The 21,102-nt window shown below is 41.8% G+C and overlaps 1 protein-coding gene across 1 annotated transcript in view; it reads right to left on the bottom strand.

Moving 5' to 3' along the window:
• LOC144685323 (ran-binding protein 17-like) overlaps positions 1–21,102 on the bottom strand; it is a 947,082-nt gene that overhangs the window by 108,820 nt on the left and 817,160 nt on the right. The gene's annotated exons all lie outside the window — the stretch shown is intronic.

Raw genomic sequence — 21,102 nt, 5'->3', positions numbered from 1 at the left:
AATAAAAGGGACAGTAGCAACATGGATACAAAATTGGCTGAGTAATAGGAAACAGCGAGTATTGATTAATGGAAATTTTTCGGGCTGGAAGAAGGTTAGTAGTGGAGTTCCCCAGGGGTCGGTATTGGGACCCTTGCTTTTCCTGATATATATTAATTATCTAGATCTTAGTGTGCAGGGAACAATTTCAAAGTTTGCAGATGATCCAGGAAGCATTGTAAACTGTGAGGAGGACAGGGCAGAACTTCAAAAGGACATAGACATGTTGGTGGAGTAGGCAGATGGGTGGCAGATGAAGCTCAATGCAGAGAAGTGGGAGGTGAATCATTTTGGTAGGAAGAACATGGACAGAGAATATAAAATAAGGGGTACAACTCTAAAGGGTGTGCAGGAGCAGAGGGACCTGGGTGTATATGTGCATAAGTCATTAAAGGTGACAGGACAGGTGGAGAGAACAGTTAATAAAGCATACAGTATCCTGGGCTTTATTAATAGGAGCATAGAGTACAAGAGCAAGGAGGTTATGCTGAATTTGTAAAGGACACTGGTTAGGCCTCAGTTGGAGTATTGTGTATAGTTCTGGGCACCGCACTTTAGGAAGGATGTGAACACGTTGGAGAGAGTGCAGAAGAGGTTGACAAAAATGGTTCCAGGGATGCTAAACTTCAGTTATGAAGATAGATTGGAGAAGTTGGGACTGTTTTCTTGGAGCGGAGAAGGCTAAGAGGAGATTTGATAGATGTGTTCAAAATCATGAGGGGGCTGGACAGAGTAGATAGGGAGAAACTGTTCCTGCTCATAAAAAGATTGAGAATGAGAGGGCACAGATTTAAAGTGACTTACAAAAGAAGCAAATGCAATGTGAAAAAAAACTTTTTCACACAGTGCATGGTTCAGGTCTGGAAACTGCCCTGGAAGTGTGCTGGAGGCAGGTTCAATCGAGGCATTCAAGAAGGCATTAGATGATTATTTAAATAGAAACAATGTGCCAGGTTACGGGGAAAAAACAGGAAAATGACACTGAGTCATAATGCTCATTTGGAGAACTGGTGCAGACATGATGGGCCGAATGGCTTCCTTCTGCACCGTAACAATTCTGTGATACTTCTCCAGAATGGCCAATGGGCACAATATGCTGCACTTACACTACAAGCTTACCATTGGCGCTCAATGTTTTCAGCTTCACACAGACATCAAACCTGCGTGCTGTAAACTGGGTGCCAAGGCCAGAACGGAGTGAATACTACCTCCTTTGTCTTACATTGACTGTGTTCTGACTCCAGATTCAGGCAGCAGGTGCAGTATAACTACTGTATCAGCATGAAGTGAAACCACCTTGCCTGGACATTATAGCCATAGTACAAGGTCACATTTCATTTAATTCATTCTCCTATCCGCTCCCAGCTAGAGGTAGTCCTGCTGAAACCCTGTGCTTGCCATTAGGGAACTTGCTCTGTCAGTGTATTGGTCCAGTCAGCACTGAAACAGGATGTTATCAGTTTGTTCTCGAGTGAAGTATGCTGAACTTTTCAACGACCTGCGATCTTTTCTTTTAGGACAATATTAGAAGCCAGGTAACTACATGTTTTAAGAGGAAGTAAAGTTTAAAGCAGCTGTTTGAGCAGAAAATTCAGCAAATTTGTTTAAGATTAACGCTACCCAATATTCTGTCCTCTTCTTGAAGGGCTAACTTCTAGGGTACAATTCCACAAGCATTAACCACAATCTGTTCAAGAGACCACTTTTGATATCTGAGCCCAACCTGGGGAGGGAGGTGGAAAACAAAACTAAGCTGGGTCCTGACTACATTTGATATTAAGCACTTTTGAGCAGGGTTCACTGGATAACCCGCAAGCTTTGATTCCAGACTCATAGCCCAGGCACACTGAAGCCAATTGTCATATTCCACCATCACCTCACAGAGATCAGATAACCTGTTCCGTATGACTCTGTGAGCACTGGCACTGCCTCTACCAACTGATACCATCAGGGAGCTGGCTCATTTTTGCAACTGCTTGTGAAATGCTTTTAAGATAATAGTCCAAATAATGTCATACCAGCTTCCAGTGGGAGTATCTAAATTACATTACTTTTTCATGAACTTTTGCCAAAGTCTGTTGAAGGCATAATAAAACGCTAGCAACAAAGACGCATTTGCATTTATACTATATAGAGGCTGAGTGATGGAGTTAATGACACAAATCAATTTGCTTTAACAAAATGCAGAAAATATTTAATGATGATTAATCCACAAGCCACGTCACATTTTCAGTGGAGTGCTGAACAAATGCCTTTTTGACCCTTGTTCCTTCCCTACTGTGCACCAGTAGCAGGTGCCAGCTGCCTTGAAGTTATGACTGTAATGTCTTCTTCCTCACCCTTTTCTCACTACATTTCCACCCGTCTGACCACAATCTGACCCTAACTGAGAGCTTTCCCCTCGCCACCCAAACTCCATTAAGCTGGCAGGATACAGATAGACTGACACACACCAGCTGTCTAGCCTCCAGGCATGACCATTGCACCAGCAATGCAAATAGTCCCTTCCATTCACTCCATTATCTTTTCATCCTTTAGAAATTAAGAACCGAGCAACTACACATAAAGCATATAAATAGGCTGAAGTATTACAGCCAACTATTTTACAAATAGTTATAATTAATTAAGCTGGATATAATTTATAAAAAACTTATGATGTTGTGAGACATAGACAGCAGCTGTTCCTTCTTTTTAAACAAACATATTTTATACTGAAGCCCATAAGTTTTACTGCAGTCAATAAAATGGGATTTTTCTAATTATTCTAAATGCAATGTAATTCTAGGGCAGTGACTTTTTGTCCAAAGCACTCTCATTTTATACTGGAACTAAGACCAATGTTCCCTCTAAATTTCCCAGTTGTGCGGCTGTGCAGCAGTCCAAAATTTACTGTGCAGGGGACAAACAGGCGGTGCCACAAGAAGCGTTTCCTTTAAGATGTGGGCGTGAGTGGTTGCGTGGCATTCTTAAAACGACCATGCAGTGCAACAAATGAGCTGTGCACGACACAGGGAAATTAGAAGGAATGTTGACCAAGGCTTATCAAAATTTACTTTGATTTCATTTTTCTAAACACCCATTTCCTTTTGGGATCCTGCAGTGATGAAGCTTCTCTCTCTGGTATCCTGCTTTGTGATTGTCCCAGTGAGGTCAGGGTGGTCTGAGATTGCAGCACCCCTTAGCTTCTATAATGTGTGGAGAACACTCTGCATCCATGGTTAAAACTTTAGCTTTAAACAACAACTCGCACTTACAAAGCACTACAACGTAGCAAAACATCCCAAGGCACTTTATAGGAGCATAATCGACACAATTTGACAGAGGCACAAAAGAAGATATCAGAACAAAAGCAAAATTTTCCAGATGCTGGAAATCTGAAGCAGAGGCTTAAAATGCTGGGAACACTCAGCAAGCCAGGCAGCATCTGTGGAGAAAGAAACAAGTTTGTGCTTCTGTTTGATGACCTTTCATCAGAAATTCTTCCAGTTTTGATGAAAGGTCATTGCCTTGAAACATTAAATATGGATATCACTCTCCGCAGGTGCCATGTAATCCACTGAGTATTTCTAGCAATTTGTGCTTTTGCTAAAGAGATATTAGTGCAGGTGACTAAAAGCTTGGTCAAAGAGGTATGTTTTAAGGAGCCTCTTAGAGAAGGACAGAGAGATATAGTGGCAGTGAGTTTTAGGGAGGGAATTCTACTACTTAAGGCACTAGACAGCCACCAATGCTGGAACAGTGGAAATCAGGAGCCAGACAAAAGCCTCAAGAAAGTATCCATGTATATACATATGATAGCCTACATATTTATATAGATGACTCTAAAGCTAATGCCTTCTATTTCAACTCTTACTGTTAAATATGATTCCCACATGTTTGCAAATAATGTGTCAGCTTTTGCTTAGTTAGAAGTACCCTCACACGAGTCAAAGGACTGTAGATTCTGATCATTTTGAAAACTTAAGCATGTAATGAATGGAATACTGAGACAGTGCTGCACTGTCAAATGTGACATCTTTCCATTAAGGTCTTAATCAAGACCCTGGCTGCCTTGGCACATGGCACAGAAGATTTCTCCTGGTACCCTGGTCAATATTTGTCCCAAAACTAACATCACTAAAATAGATTATGTTGTTATTACTTAATTGCAGTTAGTAGGATTTTGCTGTGTGAAAACTGGTTGCTGAGTTTCCTCCATTACAACAGTAACTACATATTTACATACTTCATTGACGTGAAGCACTTTGGAACATCTTGAGATTGTGAAAGGTGCTATATGTAAGTACAAGTTCGTTCTTTCTTAATCATCTAAGATTGTGAGTGACTACTAATATTGGTGCAGGCCACAACATGTGACAGCAGTGGTACGCATCAGTTATTCTCATTGGACTGTGACAAGGATATCTTTGTTTTCTCAGAAATGACTGAAAAGATGCTTAAAACTAATTAGGCCTTTTCAGTATAAAAGGATAAGAATATAGGGACAAATTTCCATCCTTATTTCTCTTGGCCTAGAGCTTTGTGAGATAGGAATACAGGTGCAGGTTTGATTCATGAACTCCGTAGAGCTCAGTTTAGAGTGTTGAACATCCGGTCCTGTTTACAGATTATAAAGTGCAGGTGTGGATTGTAGACAAGTGCGGGATCTGGCTCGGCTGTGGCTTTGTGCCAGGTCATGAGTTAAAACCTTCAGGAGATAAGGAGCTATTATTACTAAATTTATGGATCTGAACATTTGTAATGTATCTGGGATCTTGCAACTCTGTGTTGTCCATTAAGTTCCAATCACACAAAATGATAGCCATGAAATATTCTCCATCAACCCAGCTGGCTATCACACTGCTGCTACATTTACATTTTCTTCAGATGCAAAATATGAGTTCCAAACTCATAACCTGAATTTTAGATTAAGAGTCTATTGTTGAAATGTTAATCTGCCTTTCAGACGCTGTTTGTCAACAATAGATGTCAGGTGTTCCTATTGGTGAAGGCTCAGTGCAGGAGCTGAAATCCTGAGGTCCCTGTTAATTGAGCAAGCTGATGATATCCTCTAAAATATTATACCAATCACTCAACCATGGTTTTATTCCCAAGATACAACTTCCAGAAACAGCAAAACTCCCTAACTCTAGTTGAGTCAAAACTTGTTAGGTCAGAGTCAATGCTGGTGACTCTTCAAGTAATCTATAATGTAGTGTGACTGCTTGCCAGACTTCTGAAGTAGCAGGGAACAAAACCCAGGGCAGAAAAAATTGTAGATCTTAATAAACAGTCTGAGATTAAGCCAGTCTGTTTGCAACCTTGGTGTCACATTTAATCCTGAGAAGAGCTTCCGACCTAATATTTGTGCCACCTCTCTAAGACTGACTATTCCCACCTCCATAAAATTACATATGACCATATGAAATAGGAGCATGAGTGATCTTATTGAATGGTGAAGCAGGCCCCTCGAGCCTGCTTCACCATTCAATAAGGTCATGGCTGATCTGATTGTAACCTCCACTCCACATTCCTGTATACCCACGATAATCTTTCATTCTCTTGCTTATCAATAATCTATCAGCCCCTGTCTTAAAAATATTCAAAGACTCTGCTTCCACCGCCTTTTTTCAGGAAGAGAGTTCCAAAGACTCACGACCCTCTGAGAGAAAAAAATTGCTCAACTTTGCCCTTGTCTCACTCCTGTACTTGTTGATCTACATTCGCTCTCAGTCAAGTAACATCTTGTTTTCATCCCTGTTTTCAAATCCTTCCATGGTCTTGCCCTTCCTCTCCTCCAACTCCACAACCCTCTGAGATATCTTTGCTCCTCTAATTCTGGCACCTTGTGTATTCCCAACTATAATTGCTTCACCATTAGTGGCTGTGCCTTCAGTTCTCTAGGCCCAGAGCTATGGAATTTCCTCCCTACTGCTCTTTGTCTCTCTACCTTGCTTTCCTCCTTTAAAACACGTATTAAAACCTACCTGTTTGATCAAGCTTTTGGTTATCTGATCTCATATCTCTTTATGTGGCTCAGTGTTGTACTTTGTTTTATAACGCTCCTGTGAGGTGCCTTGAGATGTTTCATGATGTTAATGCCACTATAGAAATAGGGACATAGGAAATATAGATTGTTGTTGAACACACAAAGTGCAGGATAGAACACTCAAAGCACGAGATAGGACACGTTTGGAAAAATTGATCTGGATGTAACAGGGGCTGTTAATGGAATGTCCATCACCTGCTAGATTCCACCCAGCTCCCCAACCTAACCAGTTTACAATCTTGACGTCATGTTAGATCCTGAGCTGAGTTTCAGACTCTGGGTCATCCTCATCATGGACATCGTCTACTTCCATCTTTGCAACAATACCTGCCTGCACCTTACCTCAGTCCCTCTGATGCTGAACCCCTCATACATGCCTTTAGCACCTCCACGCTAGACTGCTATAACATCATCCTTGGTGGCCTTCATTTCTTACACTCTCTTGTCCTGCATAATATATCCTGATCACCATCACCTTTGTACTCAATGATGTAGGCTGCTTCCCTATCCCTCAGCACCTTAAATTTAAAATTCTTGCCTTTATCTTTAAATCTATAGCCAATCCCCACCCCATTTCTGCAACTTCCTCCAGCACTACATCCTCCCTCAAACACCCAGCTTCTCTGATTCTAACCTTCACTGTGTTCCCCTATCCCTTTGTTTTCAGCTGCCTGGGTTCTGTCCTCTGAAATTTCCTCCCTAAATCTCTCCACCTGCCTTCTTTGAAAATGTCCTCAAATCTATCTCTTTGACCAAGATTTCAGTCACATCTGTTAATTGCTTCTTTCCTGGTCTGACTTTTATTTTCTTATAAGCTGTCTGTAGAGAACCTAGGACACTTTTATTTTAAAGGTGCTTTACAAATGTTTTATATGAGGGTTAGGAAAAAGCCAAAGATAGAACCTTGGGCACAATGGATGAAACCACATCAGCACAGGAGTAGTAATATCTGCAGCAGGTGCACTAGCTACATTGGTAGAGATAGAATTCAAACCATGAAAGTACACTGCCACAAATGTGAACAATGGAAGACAGGAATTTGAGGAGGATGGCATGGACAACTGTATTGAAAGCTGCAAAGGGGCAGAGCTACAGGAAAGGAGTAGGGATGTGGGACTAACTGGATAGGTCTTATAAAAGAGCTGGCACAAGCATCATATGCTGAATGGCCTCCTTCTGTGCTGTAAGATTCCATGATTGAGGTTTCAACTCTTGACAGGGCATCACAGATGATGTGTGTATCCTAATAAAGTCTTTGTGAAGCTCCAATAGCAACAGGAGGAGCTGCAACTTTGGACTGGCCTGAAAATCAAGTCAGGTCTGTCCAAGTTGGTAAAACCATAACACCAGCTGGAAAACCCACATATCAAGCACTAGACGTACTACAGGACTAGGATTTCCTGCAGTCCTTTATGCTTACAGTGCAGGCTGCAGTATTAGTGTGATTTCCCATTGCAGTATAGCTACAGTGAATCAGTGCCAAAGGATAGCTCAGCAGTTATTAAAATACACTCAATGCAATATCCTAATTCCATATTCATGTAAAACCAAGGATTTACACATTCATATTTCAGAACTAAAACTTGAAAGAAGCAGCTTTATAAAAGGGAAAGGGAGAAAAATACTTCACAAGAGCACGGATGACGCACTTAGTCACGGAGTAAGAGCTGTCATAGTACTAGGCTTGCTTTGACTGATCACATTAAATGAAGATGGGAATGTTAAAATTGGGCGAAGGAGGTTGCAACAATCAGCTTGGATTCCTGTTCACAAGAACTATTGGTCATTAATAATATAGCAGCACATAATACAATGAATAATTCATAGTACAACATGAACTTAGACTGGGATTTTCTGGTCCCACCTGCAACGGGAATTGACCAGCCAATGGTCACATAGACCTACCTTCTTAAGTATTCCAACAATTTCTTCATAGAAGGCCTGAAACACATCTTTGCATCTTAAACATCTCCAACATTTTGATTCACGCTGATACTTTACAGCCCAGATTGCACATCTGAGGACCAACAATCTGAGTGCAGCTTAACACAAGCATCTGTCTTCCTCTAAGCCCTGACTCTAAGGAAGGCTGTCCATACACTAGATCGTGTCACTTCTGATCCCTGACAGCTCAGTTTCACTCTGCTGGATTTTTGATTCCACACGTACTAGATAATTATAACAAACACTTGTAAATCCAGAAATAGTAGAACTAAGGATTCATTAGCACACTTGTCACATTGGTTTGGTTAGTAGAAATCCCCATCTGAGTCGGAAGGTTGAACATTCAAGTTCCACTTCAGGACATGAATACATTATTGAGGTATGCTGTATTCAGGAAATATTGCTACTGTTTGGGTCGGATATTAAAGCAAAAGCTTTTCCCGTGGATCCTTTGGTGGCGCTTGTAGTAATTGAAGAAGAGCAGGGAGTTTACCTGGTGTCCTGGACAATATTCCTCCCATAAGAATAATCACTAAAAAAAATTAACTGGTCATTTATATCACTGCTACCTGTGGACTTTGGTGTGCAGAGATTAGCCACCATGTCTGCTCACATAGCAACAGCTTTAAAATAATTCATTGACCATAAAGTGCTTTGGGAAATTTCTGCAAAACACTATATAAATGCAAATCTTCCTTTTATATAATTGATTTAAAAAAGTATTGAATAGAAAGCAAATCACAAAATTAATCCAAGCTATTAATCCTTTTTTAAAAGGTTTCAAAAGCTTCTCTCTTTTGTCAATATGCTGTATGCTTCTATATTCTTTCCTTTCGCCCTTTCGCCATCTCTTCTTTTGCTCTCAACCATAGGAACAGGAGTAGGTTATTCAGCTGTTTGTGCCTGTTCCACCTCTCACTTAGATCTGTACCTCAACTCCATTTGCTCTCAAATAGGAGCAGACCATTTTGCCCTCGAGCCCATTCCACCATTCAGTGAGATCCTTTGCTGATCTGTGACCTAACTTTATGTACCTTCCTTTGCCCCATATCCTTTAATATATTTTGGTTAACAAAAATCTACCAATCTCAGTTTAAAAATTAGCAATTGATCTAGCATCCATTGCTGTTTGAAGAGGAGAGTTCCAAACTTCTACCGCCCTCTGCGTGTAGAAGTGTTTCCTAATTTCATTCCTGAAAGGTCTGGCTCTATTTTCTAGGCTCTGGCCAATAGGTCCTAGACTCTCCAACCAGCAGAAATATCTATCCTATCTCTTCCCCTTAATAGCTGGAAAATTTTGATCAATCTTCTTTATCCTTCTAAATACCAGGAAATACAATCCAAGTTTGATAATTTCTCCTCATAATCAAACCTGTGGAATCCAGATATCATTCGGCACTCCGTTCAAGGTCAATCTATCCTTCTTAAGGTGTAGTGCCCAGAACTGCTCACAGTACTCCAGGTGTGATCTTACCAGGGTTTTGTTTAGCTGCAGTATAACTTTTAACTTCTTCTATTTACTCCATGTTGTTTGATTACCTTCGTAAACAAAAAAAATCTATCCACCTGTCTAGAAACTTTCAATTGACCCAACAGTCTTTTAGACAGAGTGTTCCAGATTATCAGTACCTTTGTGTGAAAAAAGTGTTTCCTGATTCCTAACTTGCCTTGCTCTAATTTTAAGGTTGTGCCTACTTGTCTGGATTTCCTTACCAAAGAAAGTAGTTTTTTGTATCTATCCTATCAAATTCCTTTATAATTTTAAACATTTCAATTAGATCACTCTCAATCTTCTAAACAAAATGAAATACAATTCATGTTTAATCAAACTGTCATCGTAATTTAATCTTCTAGCCTTTGTACCATTCAGGTGAATCTGTGCTGTATCCCCTCCAAAGCTAATATATTCTTCTGGAGGCCTGGTGCTTAGAACTGAATGCAGTCCTTCAGATAGGGTCTGACTTTTGTATTCTAACTTGAGATAAAGGCCACCATTGCATTAGCCTGTTTGATTACATGTGTACAAATTCACTAGATTTTATCAACTTGTGTATTTGAACAACGAAATCCCTTTGCTCTTTCACAGCTCCTGGTCTTTCACCATTTGAAATATATTCTGACTTGGGTGACATCACACTTCCCCACATGAATCTTTAAAATTGCTCATTTATATCACAGCTGAGCCTGATCCTATCCTCATAAGCTGTTCACGCTTGTTTACTTTTCCCTTTCCTAGCTCAGGGCATTGAGGCCAACTGCAGTGTACCCTGTTACGGCTCCAGCCAAGATCAGCTAATTCAGCGGAGCCTGGGACCATCTATATCTGTGTGGCTCAGACACTGGGGCTTTTAAGGAGTTGACACATCCTCAGTAAACTGCATCCTATTAGTCATTAGAGTCTCATTACTCAAAGCTATTAAACAATTCACAAGCCATTCTTTTTAATACTCAAATATTACTTATCAACACACTGAAAGATGAACCGGTGGCTATTAGCAGCCATTGTGTTCATTAAGGTCTAATTGTCTTTAAAAACATATTTGATGAATAACCAATGAACAATCAATAACATTATTTTTTAATCTCAGTGTGAAAATGAGAATAATCTAATATCCCACCCCGTTGGTGCAGTGTTCAGTCTGGCTTACATCTCCATACTTCTGAGATTTATATCCTGATGGCAAGGTAATATAAACATATGATCAATGAGTCATATCATTACTGGTAATGACCCCCTGCCGGCCTGCTCCCACCCACTGAAAAGCTGCCCCCAAGGCTTTCAATGCTGTCCATCTAATTCTCTCCATGATCCCCTGCCTGCTGCTTTTATCTTGGACATCCATTCCATCCAGCATCTCAGAAGTAATTTTATACACAACAGAGAGCTGGTGGCATTGATTTTTCACTCAACGTTCAGTTCCCATCTGAATAATTATCAATTTTACTGCCTCATAAAGGGAAGAGTCAAAGTTTTAAATCAATTCAGGAGAGCTTCCGAGACGGCAGAAAAACTATGCATGAGGAGAAAGGTCAAAGTTGCCTGTGACCTCGGGAGATGATGTCAGGTATTGCTCTACTGAATAGCTGACATAAGAGGCGCTCAATATGACATGATTAGTGCTAATTCTAATCATATTTATGCTGAGTACAAGAGACCAATGTTATTAATAATTGAATATTCTAAAAGGGAGCACTCAACATGAAGGATTTTCTCTACCAACCCCAGGAGTGTTTACTGTTAAGAGATTAAAGTGAAAAATAATTTACTTGTCCAGGTCCCAATCCCAAAAGTTCCATTGGCAAGGTTCTGTCATTTTTAAAATATTACCATCATATAGATTAAATTCACTCATTGACAGAGATTGGCAGATCATACAACAAACTGATGCCCATGATTCATCATTCATACAATAAGGTGGTTTATCAGTTCTGATGCTTGCACTGTGGCAGAGCAGCTGACATCTGGTCTGTTAAAAGGGTCAACATTTCAGCCAGGCTGCAGTGACATTGCCACACCAAAAATGGACAAATTAAGCAGTACTTTCTTTGTTCCCAATCCTGACAGAAGTCCGCCAACGGCATGAATGAAGAGCAAACCAGCTTCAGCTGCTCTCTCTAGCGCAGAACTGATGTTACGTAGCTGTCATATTAAAAGTAAAGTATAAAAGGACAAGAAAGCGATTTCCAATGAAAAAAACTTTAGGAACCAAAGAAAATTACCAAATCCTGATAAATGCATAGCTACTCTCAGGTCGTGATTTCTTTAAACTACAGATAATAATGGTCAATTTGCAAACGTCTCTACCACAGCCCATTTAATAATTCATTGAGTAATTCAGTCACACAACAGGAAAGCATTTAACAGTGAAAACATGTTTGACACAAAATTATTAGAATTTTAAATCTATCAATATCTCTCGAGGTAAATTTTTACAATAGAGTGGATATATTGCTTTTACTGCTATAACATTAAATAAGATAGCTGGAAACACACTCACTCTGATTAGAAATTCTACACAATAAGAGTGAATAGAAAGCGGAATAGAATTCTATATAATGCAAATGGATTACAAGGAGTTTAGTCTACTGAAACAGCATATAATGATAACGGTAGATTGCTTGGTCCACAGGGATTCCAATAGTATGGGAGTCAATGAGAAGTGGTGTGGCCCCCTGGAATTCAGTCTAATGGGAGTGATTTGTACTAAGTTGGGTTTTTAAGATTCTATGTAATAGGCAATTGGCAGAAGCATCAGAAGGAAGATGAGAAAGATTGGTTTTGCTACAATGGGTTGTCATGGTCTGGAATGCCCAGCCAGAAAAGGTGTTGCAGTTTCAATTGGAATTTTCAAATCAAAATTGAATATATACCCGAAAAGGAAAAAAATGCAGGGGTTTGGGGAAAGGGCAGAGAATGTGACCAAGTGATTAGTTCTTTCAAAGAACTGACTCAAGCATGATGGGCTGAATGGTCTCCTTTCCATGCTATAAGATTCTGCGTGTTAGATTTTATGGTTCCCCAGGGGCAGGTTAGCATGTGGGCAGGAGACTCATAAAATTGGGTACTATGCTGTGGGTACCATGCCCACTAATATCTTGTAAGGATGACTCAGTTTCAAATTTTGTTTGATAACACTTCTGTGAAGCATCTTGGGATATTTTACTACATTAAAGGTGCTGTATAAATATAAATATATGATGTTATTGTTTTGGTAGAATGCGCAGGTTTGCTTATGGTCTGTGAAACTGAACTTGTCTAAAATGCAAAAATGTAATAAGGACCAAGTAGATTGAGCTTCTTTCTTTGAAATTGTACGCCATAGGGGTAATTGGAAGGGATTTGTATAATTTGAATTTTATCCAATCCAAAACAGGTTGCTTTGTCAGAGATCCATAAAAGAGTGAATAAAGGGTGTCCTCCTCTGTAATCTAAACTATAAGGAAGAATGGAAGAGAGTTGGCTGTTTTGAATTCTATGTAAGTATGAATGGAAAGGGGTTGGTCCTTTGGAATTTTATATACAACTCGTTTTTACATGGGATTGAATGAGAAGGGGTTAGCTCACTGAAATGTTGGGTACAGTTACAGATTAACCTAGAAATAAGAGAGAAACTGATTCCTGGAAATCTGAAATACAGTAAAAAGGGAAAATGCAGTGTCCAGGTACAGCATCATATGAAAGAATTAAGTTGGTTAATTATGGTGTTTGGTCTCCTTGAAGTCAAATTCCACACCACTCCTTGCATGGCTTTTCATTTCCCCCACAAGCCCCTTTGTCTGAACAGTTCCAACAGTGCAGCACCACCCAAAACATTGGCCAGAATTTTACACTTCCCTCCAGCAGCTTTTTAGACGGGGGGTCGGGGGGAGCGGTGGAGACATAAAATTGCAGGGACAGGATTCCCTCTGGATTCCCGCACACCCCAACCTCTCAGCGATTTTATACTAGAGTGGGAAAGTCCTTGGATGGAAAGCTGCCCATAGCCGCAATTAAGGCCCTTGGAGTGGCCAATTAATGGCCACTTAAGGGCTGTTTCCTGCCCAGCCTCAATTTTTAGGCTAGCGGCGGCTTGAAGCTCAATGAAGGAAACCCGAAAATAAACAAAGTTAGGTCTTGGGTCTTGGGCGGGAAGTGGGGGGGGAGGCGCCTCCATCAGAAGCCCCTTCTGACTGGGGTGCCCTCCCCTGAAGACCCAGCGACCCAGGGCTTCCCTCCCACCACACCCCTAAACCCTGGCCTACCCTCTGAGGCCCAGATCACCCCCCAGTAAACCCCTAGGTCTTCATTACCTTTCCTGCCCTGGGACCCTGACACTTACCTGGGTCTCTGGTTCCTGGAACTAGTCTCAGGCAGCTCCGTGCAATTCCTCTTCCGGTCACTGGAACACCACTGCTGCAGGGACTGAAGAGCTGCAGTGAGGGGTGGTGGTCCCGTCTACTGCGAATCAGCGCTCATTTGAGCATAAAATAGCTGCAGGGCAGTGGAGTTGGTGGGGATGCGTCCCCCGCCATTCTTAAAATTCAGGCCATCAACCTTTCTCCCAAAGGTGTGACTGGTCTGCTGTGCGTTTCCAGCATCTTCTGGAATTGTCTGAATTCTGAATGTATTGCACAAAATAGCTAAAAACACAATTTAGACAGAAATAATTCCTTTCTCAATGTGAAGTTTCCTTCAGACAGAAATCCCACGAGAATTTATAGTCAGTATTAAGAAAGTGAATGTTGACTTTGATCTTCCAACGTGCAGACCAAGAATGACGACATATTGGAGATAAAGGTGATCAATTTCAATTTAAATACATTTAAGTTCCCTTTGCAATATCTTTAAAAAAATGGATTTCAAGAATCTGTTTGCTGAAATTTTGGTGAGTCCTATTGATTTAAATGAAAATGCTAGTAAAACCACACAAAGATGAGCTCTGGCACTTAATATTCCTTTAGGGTACCCTCCACAACACTGGAGGCATATGGCCAGACTCTCAGTCGGCTAAAAGATCATGACTATAGCAGTTAGCAGTGCTTTAACCAGGTGTTCATGTCTACATGAGAAATACAGGAGCTGCTGCACATAAGGACCAACCTTTAATTATTTATTCTGCCTGTATAACCTGCTCCTAGAGCATGTTGCTCCTTCAAGCTCTGTTCCTTGTAAATGCCCTCTACAATTGATGTGGCATGTCACCACCCTCCTCACCTACTAGCCACCTACCTCTCCAGAAACACTGTCTCCTGGGAGAGGCAGAACAAAGAGAAAAAGAAAAAATTCTCTCTAATTGCATTGAAGAATATAAGGGGTATGGATTGGGCAACGGTTAGATGAAAAACTGGTTGGAAGAGAGGAAACAGAAAGTAGAAGGGCAGTTTCTCAGAGTAGATGGCAGTCTAAAGCAGTTTTCCACAGGTTTCTATTCTGGGACCACTTCTGTTCATTTCATGCATCAATGATTTGGATATAAAGCTAAAGGGACCGTTCTCCAAATTTGCAGATGGTACTAAAATAGGACTTACAGTAAATATTCTGAGGGTCAGAGGAAGTTGCAAGGGGATACTGATAAGATGGTGGGATGGGCGAAACAATTGCAGTTGGAATTCAATTTCAGTGGGTGTGAACTGGTACATTTTAGTTTTAAAAATTAAACGATCATTATACTCAATGGGTGAAGGATGGGTGAGCTGGAAGGGCGAAGGAATTTAATGGTTCAGGTTCACAAACAGTAAAAGTAGCAGCTCAAGTGGATCAGGCTGATAAAAAACTTCTGAAATACTAGGTTTTTTCGCAAGAAGTAAAGAATATAAAAGTTGAGATGCAACAATGAATTTGTATAAAATTTTTGCTAAGGCCACAGTTGGAGTTTTGGCCTCTACACTACGATAGAATGTTGAGGTAGTAGAGAGGGTACAGCTCAGATTTACTTGGATTCTGCTTGGTACAAGAAAATACAAAGAAAGAGTTGCAAAATTGGGCTGTTTTCATTAAAACAGAAGAAATGAAGTAATTTGATAGATGTGAGCAAAACTAGAAAGGGATGGGACAGGGTAATTAGAAAATGACTGTATCCAGTAATTAAGGTGGCTACAACAAGGGGATATAAATATAAATTACATGTAAAAAATTAAAACAGAGAGCAGTAGAATAGCTTTACAGAGAGTTGTGAAGTCGTGGAATGCATTACAGGATTACTGATTGAAGAAGATGTCATGTGAACATTTACGATAGGTTAGACAAATGCTTGAAGGAAAAGAAGATATTAGGACATGGGAACAGGATAGGTACATGGGATTAGGACAACCGCTCATGTGGAGAATAAACACCTATGATTCACTCAGTCATCCAATCTCCTGAGACACCAGCGAGTTCACATTGGAGAAACGCTGTTCACCTGTATTGGATGTGGGAAACAATTTAATTCTTTTTTGCATCTTTTGTCACACCAACAAGTTCACACTGATAAGAGACTGCCTAAATGTTCTGACTGTGAGAAGAGATTGGTTGGGCCAAGCATGATGCTTCCATGTTGTAATTTTGATGTGATTCTAACAGATGACATTTTTACAAGTAGCATTCCTCAATGCACTAACTCCAGTAACAATGAAAGTTTCCTAACTGCACAGCAGTGAAATGTGACAATGTCACCTCATGAAAGTATCCTATAATTAGCATAAGCGGAAATTACAGTGAGTTTAAATTCACAGGAACATCAAAAATTGCAGAGACAAATAAATTTGTTTTTGGTTGATCACACAACCCTGGGCTTTGTAGGCAATGTGCTGAAAACAAATGCCACACACTGCTATTTCTCTTTTTAAAACTCATCATCCTGGAAGCCGTTTCATTGAAGAAAAATCAAAAAGAAATCTAGTGTCTTCTTTAAATACAACAGCACTTGTATAATTAGTGAATGTTCATCCATGCGAAATGGAGAACAGGACATAAAAAACAGGATATTCAAAAGCAATAATGTTGGCCATCACACAGCAGAAGTCTTTTAATTGTATCCTCTGTGGATCTGATAGTGAATCTCAGCATCTCGACAGATACATGAGTATTATTGCCAGCTTGGCTCAGATGGTAGCACTCAGTCAGAAAATTATAATAAAAAAAATGTTCCCTGAACTGGTGCCAAACAGTTCATTTCCCCTTAACAATTCTTAACTCTTCAAGGCTACAGTTAGGTCCAAGACTTGAGTACTTCTTCCACATCTGAGCAAGTTCTTCACCATCTGCTCTTTCTTTTTATTCATTCAGGGAGGAGGTGGTATAGTGGTATTGTCACTGGACTGGTAATCCAGAGACCCAGGATAATGCTCTGGGGACCCTTGTTCGAATCCTGCCATGACATATGGTGGAATTTGAATTCAATAAAAATCTGGAATTAAGTCCAATGATGACCATGAAACCATTGCCGATTGTTGTAAAAACCCATCTGGTTCACTTATGTGTTCCCTTTAGAGAAGGAAATCTGCTGTCCTTACCTGGTCTGGCCTACGAATCTGCAATAATGTGGCTGACTCTTAAATGTCCTCTGAACGAGTTAAAATTAGGGATGGACATTAAATGCTAGCCTAGCCAGCGACACACAGGTCCTGTGATCAAATAAAAAATAAATTCTTAAACCGCTGCAGTTTGTGTGGTGTAGGTCCACCCACAGTGCTGTTAGGGAGGGAGTTCCAGGATTTTGACCCAGCGACAATGAAGGAACTGTGATATATTTCCAAATCAGGATGATGAGTGACTTGGAGGGGAACTTTCAGGTGGTGGTGTTCGTGTGCATCTGCTGCCCTTGTTCTTCTAGGTAGAGGTTGCAGGTTTGGAAGGAGGATTGAGAAATGCTGCAGTGCATCTTGTAGAGGGTACACATGACTGCCACTGTGCATTGGTGGTGCAGGGATTGACTGTGGTCAAGGATGAGGTGCCAATCAAGCATCGATGAGCAAGTTATTGCTGTGTACGTGTGGCCAGACGTCTGGCTTTCAGCTGGTCCATCTTTATGTCTGGCATTTTGTGCCTTAGTACATTTTCCTCAGTGAAGCCCCAGTAGATGACCTGTACTCCTTCCTTTCCCCATCTGCATCAGCCTCAAAGTGACTGGCACACAGAAAACAGGTTGGTTTTCATAATCTCCCCACCCACCTCACTGTCACTGTCTCTTGAAGTCCGATGAAGCTCCATACTTAATGATGTCACACTGTATGAGATGAATTCATCCCTGTGCTGCGCAATACCAGCACAATACAGTGGCTTCCAACAGCGGCTACCATATTGATAGCACTGTCGATAACAGCTTCCATACTTTGCTGATGATTGAGAGCGGACTGTCAGGGCAATAATAGGTTGGATTGGATTTTTCCTGCTTTCTGTGGACAGGACATACCTAAGCAATTTTCAAGTTTATCGGGTAGGTGCCAAAGTCGTAGCCTTACTGGAAGAGCTTGGCTAGAGGCGCAGCTAGTTCTGGAGGCACAAATCTTCAGGGCTACTGCTGGGATGAGGGCAGGGCATTTTGCTGTATCTAGTGACTTCAGCCATTTCTTGATATCATGCAGAGTGAATCAAATTGGCTGAAGACTGGCAGCCATGATGGTGGAGACCTCAGGGGTAGGCACGGATGGCTCATCCACTCGGCACTTCTGACTGAAGATGGTTGCAAATGCTTCATCTTGGTTTCTTGCACTGATGTGCTGGGCTCCCCCATCACTGAGGATGGGGATGTCTGAGGAGTCTCCTCCTCCCATTCATTATTTAACTGCCCACCACCTTTCCCAACTGGATGTGGCAGGACGGCAGAGCTTTGATCTGATCTACTGTTTCTGGGATCACTTAGCTCTGTCTACAGTATGCTGCTTCTATTGTTTAGCATGCATGTAGTCCTGCATTCCAGCTTCACCAGGTTGGTATCTTAGTTTTAGGTATGGCTGGTGCTGCTCCTGGCATGCTGTCCTCATTGAACCAGGATTGGTTTGGTGTAATGGTGGAACATGGGGTGAGGTTACAGGTTGTGGTTGAATACAATTCTGCTGCTGCTGATGGCGCACAGAGCCTGTTACTAAACCCTGTACAGACTGATAACTTTTAAAAGATAGTTGAATTTTCAATGACTTAAAGGATCACACATGATTTCAAGTTTTACGACTTTTACTGTTTTACGGAATGTGGGCTTTGCTGGCTGGGCCAGCTTTTATTGCCCATCCCTCATTGCCCTTGAGAAGGTGGTGGTGAGCCCCCTTCTTGAACCGCTGCAGTCTATGTGGTGTAGCTACACCCACAGTGCTGTTAGGGAGGGGGTTCCAGGATTTTGACCCAGCGACAGTGAAGGAACGGCAATATATTTCCAAATCAGGATGGTGAGTGACTTGGAGGGGAACTTCCAGGTGGTGGTGTTCCCATCTATCTGCTGCCCTCATCCTTCTAGATGGTAGTGGTCATGGGTTTGGAAGGTGCTGTCGAAGGAGCCTTGGTGAATTCCTGCAATGGATCTTGCAGATGGTACACACTGCTGCCACTGTGCATCAGTGGTGGAAGGAGTGAATATTTGCGGATGTGGTGCTAATCAAGCGGGCTGCTTTGCCCTGGTTGGTGTCAAGCTTCTTGAGTGTTGTGGGAGTTGCACTCATCCAGGTAAGTGGGGAGTATTCCATTACACTCCTGGCTTGTGCCTTGTAGATGGTGGACAGGCTTTGGGGAATCAGGAGGTGAATTACTCTCCACAGAATTCCCAGCTTTTGACCGACCCTGGTGGCCACCATATTTATATGGCTAGTCCAGTTCAGTTTCTGGTCAATGGTAACGCTCAGGATGTGGATAGTGGGGGTTCAGTGATGGTAATGCCATTGAACATCTAGTAACAAACTTGAAGCAGCGTCGTCTAAACGCTATTCAGTCAACAACTTTTGCATTAAACTACAGAAAAGATCCTCTATGTAACTTTTAATACGATTGGCAATCCCATGCTATGGTCACACTTTACTCTCTCCCTTAAGTGGACAGGTGATTCTCCTAGAACCAGTCCAAAGCTATTCTCCACTCCTGAAGGGCTGCATCTTTTTTCCTTTTCCAGCTTGGTAACTTCTAAACCCTAAGCTGACTTTCACAGTGAGGTTAGCCTGGAGATTCCTCCCTCAGCTACCCTCAGTGCTTCTTCCAAGTTGTTCATCAGTTGAGGTTGAGTGGTAGCTGGTAATCAGCAGGAGGTTTCCTTGCCAATATTTGATCTGATGCCATAAGACATCTTGGGAATCAATGTTGAAGACTCCCAGGGTCCCTCCTTTCCATGTGTATACCACTGTACCACCACTAGTGGGTCTTTCCTGCTGATGGGACATGACATACCCAGAGATGGTGTTGGAGGGATGGCTGTAAGGTAAGATTTGGTGAGTATGACTATGTCATCCTGTTGCTTGACTAGTATGTGGGACAGCTCTCCTAATTTTGGCCCAAGTTGTTAATGAGGAGGATTGGGAAGAGTCAGCCTTTGCCGTTTCTGATGCCTAGGTTGATGGTAGGTGGTCCATCCAAATTTTATTCTTAGTCAACTTTCTTTGGAGTGGGTTGCTAGAACTGAGTGGCTTCCTTAGCCATTTCAGGGGACAGTTAAGAGCCAACCACATTGGACTGCATTTTACGTGTCCCTGCCGGGTGTGTTTCTGGGGGGGCAGCATGTAAAATAGGGTGGGTGCCAAACCCACGACCTTCCACCCATTCCCAAGCTCATCCCCATAATAAGGCAGATGGGCGGGTGTCAAATATCGGCAGCCCAGCCACCATATGCAAATAGGTAATCAAGGATCAATCAGGCTTGATACCAAACCAATTGATCCTGAAAATATGTTGCCCACGCCTTAAAACGTTTGGCTTTGGCAGCCGGTCAGGAGCGGACAGCCCGATTTTTTAAATGGTACCTTCAAAGGCAGGAAGTCCGGGGGTGGGGGAGGGTTTGATTTTTAGGGGCTGCCCTTTGCAGATCATGGGGCAGTCCCAGTCTTAAACCCACCCCCCCCACCCCACCCCCCCCATTCTTGATCAGCCAAAACCTTCCCTGGCCAAGTCCTGGACTTACCGGCTTCGGGGAGCCGTGGGCCTTCTCCGTCTTCTTCTTGCGTTCCCGGCAGTGGTCATTAATGCACCCTTAGCGTTGTTGGGACTGATGGATCTGTTGGCCAATCTGATTTGTCAGCAGATTCCGCGAAATCCTACAGTGTCCTTGTTAAGCCTGCCTGCAGCGCAGTAAAGCTGTAGGGCAGGTCGGCTCCATATTGATTTTACTTCTGGGGGTGGCGGGGCAAGCCATCCGCCTCCCCGTATTACTCAGCCCATTGCTGTGGATCTGGTGACACATGTAGGCCAGACTGGGTGAGGATGTCAGGTTTCCTTCCTTGAAGCACTTTAGTGAACCAGATGGGTTTTTATGACAATCCAGTAGTTTCTTGATAATCACTATTGAGATTAGCTTTGTATTCCAGATTTTATATTTAATTGATTTAAATTCCCCAGCTGTCATGGTGGAATGTGAACCCATGTCTTTGCAGCATTAGTCCAGGCCCCTGGATTACAAGCCCAGTAACATTACCACTATGCTACTGTTCCTATGCATCCC

The sequence above is a fragment of the Cetorhinus maximus genome, chromosome 10 (assembly GCF_964194155.1).
Source record: "Cetorhinus maximus chromosome 10, sCetMax3.hap1.1, whole genome shotgun sequence".
Classification (NCBI taxonomy): domain Eukaryota; kingdom Metazoa; phylum Chordata; class Chondrichthyes; order Lamniformes; family Cetorhinidae; genus Cetorhinus; species Cetorhinus maximus.
The sequence above is the reverse complement of the archived record's forward strand: the minus strand, read 5'-3'. Positions and strand labels throughout refer to the sequence as shown.